This window comes from Lontra canadensis, unplaced genomic scaffold (genome assembly GCF_010015895.1).
Source record: "Lontra canadensis isolate GAN:19392208 unplaced genomic scaffold, GSC_riverotter_1.0 scaffold13, whole genome shotgun sequence".
NCBI classification, from domain to species: Eukaryota; Metazoa; Chordata; class Mammalia; order Carnivora; family Mustelidae; genus Lontra; species Lontra canadensis.
The window spans coordinates 24,763,215-24,770,454 of NW_022631007.1; the positions used below are offsets into that span (position 1 = coordinate 24,763,215).

At 34.9% G+C, this 7,240-nt stretch overlaps 1 non-coding gene across 1 annotated transcript; it reads left to right on the forward strand.

Annotated features, from left to right (window-relative positions):
• Positions 1-3,044: 3,044 nt before the first annotated feature.
• Positions 3,045-3,148, forward strand: LOC116867994. Its single transcript, XR_004382716.1, has one exon. It is a non-coding gene; the product is annotated as a U6 spliceosomal RNA (small nuclear RNA).
• Positions 3,149-7,240: the final 4,092 nt, after the last annotated feature.

Here is a 7,240-nt window from a genome sequence, read left to right on the forward strand (position 1 = left end):
TACTTCTACTTCAATGTGGTCATGTGACACCCTTATTAATGCAAATGTAAAAAAGAGTGTTTTGGATCTCTGATGTAATTAGCCATAAACCATGTTTAAAAAAAAAAAAAAAAAGGAGTGCCTACTTGAGTCACCAGAGTTGCATGTAAAGTTCACAGTTATCATCACAGAAGAAAAACCTTAAGAAACTAAGTTTAAAATTTTTACTTCATTCGTTCTTATATTTTCTGCCCAAGTAACTGTTAGAGATCATTTTACTGTACCAGCAATAGTCAACTAGGAGTTGATTGCTAAATAATTCATTTCATTGGAGTAAAACATTTTAATTTTCATAGGATTCTAGCCTGTTTCTTATAAAAGTAAAATCCCATTGAAAGAAAAATGCTAACTGAGGCAGGAAAAATGTGACTTCTTTTCCTCCTTAGGGAATGTTATCATTTCAAACACCTCATCTTTTAAATGAAAACAGTGGGTGTGTTTGCTTGTTGTGGGCTCCCTTTCTTCCCACTGCCATACCCCCCAACGTGGACCAAATGTATATGTTTCGATTCTGGCAGTCACTAATTTTAGGCTCTAAAAACCTTGAGCCACGTCACATGAGGGGAGGTCACTCCATCGTGCAAGATGGAGGCAAAAAATTCAGATATTTTGAGAGGCTGACCCAGTGTAATTCCCCTGGTAGATGACAGGACGTTAAGGTTAGATATTGGAAAATAGGGTTCATGCTACTCTGTCAGTGGGGCGAGTGCAAGCTGCCTGTTTGACAGAGAAGGTGGTGTGTGGTCTGGACCTCAAGAAAAAGGAAGTCAGCCACCCAGATCAAAAATTACTCTGTTGGCCAGCCAAAAATGATTCTGACATCAGCTTAGAGAGGCAGAAAAAAAAAAAATGGTGAAAAAAAATGAAAATTGTACTCTGTTCTGGGGTAGTCTAGGGAAATTCATGGACCCATAATTGCCAAAGCCACATCAGTGACATCTCTTTATTTTTACTATATGTTGAAGATGTACCGGACTCAAGTTACACAATTCCAAAGCTAACCATTCATCATTTCCTTAAAACATAGTGTTATAAGTACAGTACAGTGAAATAAAATGGATTTCTATTTGGACATTCTTTTTAATTTAAACAGAAGCAAAAGTAACTGAAATTGATAAAGCCACTCATTAATTACATAATTATTTGCCCACTATGGACGTGTCCCTCTATTTCACTTGTAATAATTTAGAGAAAAAATTATTGGGGGCCAAAACCTCAGACTCATTTTATTGAGATTCTCCTGTCTGTCTTAACAACTTTCTTGAGACTCTTTGACCTGATTCTGAATATAACTACATTCCTTTAATCTTATCATATTGATGTATTAAGAGATATTGGGCTTATATTTTCCAAGAAATTTTAATGATCTAAATGAACCTAAATCTATCCAAGATTTATCTCTTTTCTAAGAATATGGATGAAGTAAAAGGTACATACATAATTTTAAATATCTTCCAAATATAAGGTGACCATTTAAATACTTCACACTATTAGTTTTTCCATCTCAAGGAAAAGATCTGCATATTGTTGTTTATTCTGTAAAATATTCCTTTTTTTAATAGCCTGAACCAAATAATTTCTCATTTTTACAGGCTTCACTTCACTTTTCTCACAGTGAATAAATTGCAACTTATTTCCATGAAATTCACAGATGACACAGATCTTTATTTTGCATAAAGGCATAAAGAAGTGTCTAATATCTTCAATATTCATCTGCTAAGTGGACATTTGCATTGGGTTAGAACGGAAAGAGAGCCCCAACCCTCCCGCAGTGACAGCTGTACAAAGGGATGACATCTGACAGCTGTGACAGTGCTGAAGGGAAACTCAGATGACTCGCAGCATCCATGATCCAATTACAGCACACATCCCTCTGACAGACCCAGCAGCTTGACTCCAGCGTTTGGAAGGACAGTATTGATCTCTTGTCAGAAACCAGTTGCCTGCCTGCAATTGTGCGTTGCTGAACTTTGAAAAGCTATAGTACCCTCTTAAATGATAGGGGCAGTCAGGTTATAGTATTCAGGTACAAAGAGAGGTGCAAAGGGTATCTGCTAAATGCTCTAAACTTGAACAAATCATAACAATATGACAGTCCAATCATACTCAAGGAGCCCAGCTGATCTAGCTGGCTACTGTCTGTGCTAATGGAGAGACAGGTCTTTGTGTTTAGTGGGATGATCTTACTTGATGAAAAGGCCACTGCAATTAGCGCATGCTGGTTGGCTGTGCTGGGTGACAGCAGCACGGATGGTGTAATGGCAGCTGCCAATAACCCTAACTTCAAGAAAACAAACAATTAGGCCTTTGATCCTAACACTGTTAGTCCCTCTACTCCAGACCTCTGCTCGGCTTTTACTGTAAATCTCGTAAGGGCAATGTGGTACAACCTCACCAAACAGAACAACTTGGTCAAGAGGTCAATTTCCTGTCTCTTCTTGCTTTCTATTCCTGACTTCGTGAGAGAGAGAGAGAGAGAGAGAGAATGGGAAAAGAAGACAGAGAGAAAGAGATGGAAAGAGAGAGAGAGAGATACCCCTGCGAAAGGTTAACAGACATAAACATTTCTTTATGTGTGAGCATCAGTATTCTAAGACACAAAATTTTAAAATACATATTTAAAACGAGGGTGGTAAAGCAAGATGTTAAACTTTATAATGGAGATAAGAGATATCAAATGGCAACAGATCTCATACTTTAAGATACGTGTGACACTCGGTGTTCAAAAACTTCCAAAATCTGAGAATAACTAAAAGTTATCTCCCGTTTACCCTTATTATTTTGGAATCGGATAAAGATGGATGAAATATGCTAAAACTTAGAACATACACAAAACTTAGAATGCAGATCATTTCAGGGCTTTTCCTCAAGTGCAGCTCCAACAGATAAAGCCTTTAAGTAGGAGGACAAGTTAAATTAAATACTGGAACACACATTCAGGTGATCGCATACATACACAAATTATACCAGAATAGACAACTCTATGATCAGAAAAATTAAGTCTAGTGCTTGCTTCAGGAGCCCATATGATAAAATTAAAACGATACAGAGATCTGCCTGGCCCCTGTGCAGGGATGATCCACAAAATCAAGAAGCATGCCACGTTTTTAAATAAATATTCTTTTTTATTGAAGTATACCTGACACACAATGCTCCATTAGTTTCAGGTGTACAACACAGTGACTCGATAAGTCCATACATTATGCTATGGTCACTACAAGTGTAGCTACCGTCTGTTACCATACAGCACTACTACAAGACTGGCTATTTTCCCAATGCTGTGCCTTTCATCCCCATGAATTATTCATTCCATAACTAGAAGCCTGTGCCTTCCACTCTAAATAATCTTTATGTACCTCACATTTAGAACTTTTCTTAGCTTTAAAAGTTTTTTCTGTACTTATTGACTAAGTAATAAGCATTATTAACTCTAGGTGGGCAGGTAGTCAAAACCCAGAGCTCTAGAGTGGGTATAATGGCAAAATTGGCAAACTGACATTATATGAATCATAAACCTAAATTGTCAACTATTTCAAACAGGCAAATGTTGAAGAACAGTTTCGTATATTTAAAAAATAAAATAAAGTATTAAAGATAGGACTTCAGAAATGAACAGAAAAGTAGTGACCAAAAGCATAAAAAATAAACTTTGGGAGAGCTGTAGAGCAGAGAAAAATTGAGATATAATAGAATCTAAGATAAAAGAAAACATAGAACAAACCTACTTCAGATACTAATCTTTAATATACACACACAAACACTCCTGTTCACTCATATGTAAATAAATGCTAATTAAAACACCTGAGATCATCCGAATATATAAACTGAATAATACAAAGTTAATGAGAGTATAGAGACATAGACATTCTTGTCTTCTTTAGGGGAGTACAAATTGTGATAGTCTTTCTCGAGGTTAATTTGGAAATATCTCTCCTAAATCCATTGTGAAGAAAAATTGCTCAAAGATTTATATGCAAGGACATTCATTGCAGTATTATTTGTAATGAGAAAAAATGAAAATAACCTGAATATCTGGTAGGAGGGGACTAAGTACCTATATCATGATGCATGCATAAAATAGGATAGCCAATAAAAGAAATGAAGTGGATTTATATAAGCTGATGTGAAATTTTCTCCAAGATATAAATATAGTATTTTTAGATATAAATATAGTATTTAGATATAAATACGGTATTTTTAGGTATAAATATAGTATTTTCTTTGTATGAAAGTGTACACAAAACAAACATATATGTAGGGATATTTGTATATCTGTGCATATATGAATATGTATGACATCTATATCTACATATGCATGTTTTATTTATATTAACATTTCTAGAAATATAAACAAGAAACTAGTAATAATGGTTATCTATCATGAGTTGGAGATGGTAAAATTTACTTTTAATTTGCATTACCTTACACTATTTACATGCATGTGTATTACTTTTTTTTTTGGTAAAGATTTTATTTTATTTTTTATTTTTATTTTATATTTTATTTTATTATTTGACAGACTGAGATCACAAACAGGCAGAGAGGCAGGCAGAGACAGAGAGGGGGAAGCAGGCTCCCCACTCAGCAGAGAGCCTGATGTGGGGCTCGATCCCAGGACCTTGGGATCATGACCTGAGCCGAAGGCAGAGGCTTTAACCCACTGAGCCACCCAGGCACCCCATACTTTTTAAACTAGTTAATTAAATGTCTTTGTGTTAATGATCTCTTAATTAATATAAAACTTGCCTAAAGATAGAACCTAAAGAATTTGTACTCTTCATTTCTTTGTTAACCTTTTATTTTTTTTAAATTTATTGAAGATATCAGATTTATGGTCATCTGGGAAGATGAAGAGTAATTTGCCTGACCATAAGAATCTCATGGTCTAGTCGGGGAGATTTAAAATAAAAGGGTGTTATGATGAATGCTGCACATCACGGTAGATGTAAGGCACAGGATATTAAGGAAATATGCCTCAAGGACCTAGATTTAAGTCTCAGATGGCAAATGTGGTCAGCCAAGTGAGGGAATGCATAGACCCCAGGATTTAAAGCACAGAAGACATCATGGACAAAAGAAAAAAGGAGCATGCGAGCTGTACAATAGGACTTATCCTTAGAAAACAGATTAGTGGTGAAAGATGAATCTGGAGAGGAAAATAAATATTTCAACGGGAAAGATGATGATTAATGACCAAAAACACCTGCAAAAGTTCCAAATTTTTTCATTCATTGTGATAGTATAGAGATGCAGTTGTCCACATGTACTGAAAACTGAGAATCACCTGGTTCCACATTAAAAGAAGCAGGTTCACAAAGTCCAGCACAAATGCATCAAATTTAACTGGTAATCTACATGCACTAACAAGTATCCTTGGTGATCATTACTATCTGACAAGTTCAGAAAACATCTGTAGAAGGTTACAATTTCTGTTAGGCCATTTATCTTGAGTCAAAATTTGATCCACCAAAGAAAAAACTATCCAGCCCAAATGAAAAATTCCATCTTTGTATTTATTTCTACAGTGGCAAAGTAAAATATAATAAATAGATATTATTAAGTAGAATATATAACACAAAATCTTAATTCCACCAAGCCCCTATTATGAGATAAATGTTTACTTTCTTGATAAGTAAATAATTATATTTCCTTGAAAGCACCTCATAGAACAAAGGAAGTCCATAAACTATTCATCTGACCTTTGGGGACAATTTATTACTAATTCAAATTAAAGGATAGTATAAACTTACAAATAGTTTAAACTATATGATTCTACTATGAAATTGAGAAAATATAGGTATTATGAAATTCCTTTGAAGTAGTTCACATTTTTAATTATTTTCAATCTTATTCTAGTTCCTTAAATTTTTGAATTGTTTTATGACTTTAAAATACATTTCATTCATATTAGTTTTACCTTCTCCACTAAGTGTGTGAATAACTTTACCAGTAAGAATTTACTTTATTTTAATAGTTTCTGTTTTCTGGAAGTCTGGAAATACAGATCTCTTACAGGCCAAACCACAGCAAAGAAAGAGAATATCTATTTCTAGCTTCATTACAGCCCTCAAAGGTGTGCTCGTTGGTTTGAGTATTAGGCTTCTGTGGTCTAATGGTAGGAATTGATCTCTTTGTGGCTCATTTAACTTTATTCTGCTCCATTTCAAAAAGACTGTGCCCTTAAACTTGTCCATCTCTCAAATACCTGCCATAGGTCAGAAGGAAATGAGGAAAGAGTGTGGATGGTTTCATAGAAAAATACACAACCAATCAATTCAATTCAATTCAATTCAATTCAATTCAATGGAACAAAAACTTAAAGAATCCTACACCAAGGATGCAAAATCAGGAACCATGAACTGGAACTCAAAGATGTTATAGTTAATAAGCACAAATAAATATGTAGAAAGAAATAAAATGGTTTACTGTGGTAAACATAATAACAGAAGTATATACAAGGCACAGGAGAGTGAGGGTTATCTGATGACAAAGTAGGGAAGAACAAGGTATTTAGGAATTTAAGATAATTCTAAATGATAAGTAAGCATTCTTCAGATTTATAGGGTTTGGAGAGAGGTTCATTCTGAGCAGAAAGAGTAGTGTGCACAAAAGCACATGAAAGTTTGCACATCAGAAAACTGAAGTGTTTAATATTTATGGAATGTGTGTTTTGAGAAGGAAAGACACTCAATCCTATGGAGACTTTTTTCCATTTTTGAGGTATCTCCTTCTGCTGTATTCATGCTCCCATTGAAAATTTCCTCTAAATCCCAATGTACTCCTGTAATCTCAGGTCCTAGAGAAAAAGATGCAGAGAGACAATGCTAAGTAAAATTGCATTATTCATAGTTAAGATTCTCTGATAAATTTTGTTGCATCAAATGTCCTAACTTAACACCTATTATAAAAGGAGTCCTGATACAATCCTAATCTTCAATTATAAACTTTTTCCGATTAAAAAAAAAAAAACAGTGTAAAGAATCACACAACATCTGGAGGAAACCTAAGTGTGTGCTTCCCTAAGACTCTGAACAACAGCTTATGTACCTATCCACTCCATGATTTTTCCGGTCTACCACACCTTGGTTCTTGCCTGGATTTTGTCCATATCAGACCCTGAGAAGGAGAGACCGTGATGCACATGAATTGACAAAGTCTGTAAAAACCCTCACCAATCACTTAGCACTCTGGAAACACCATC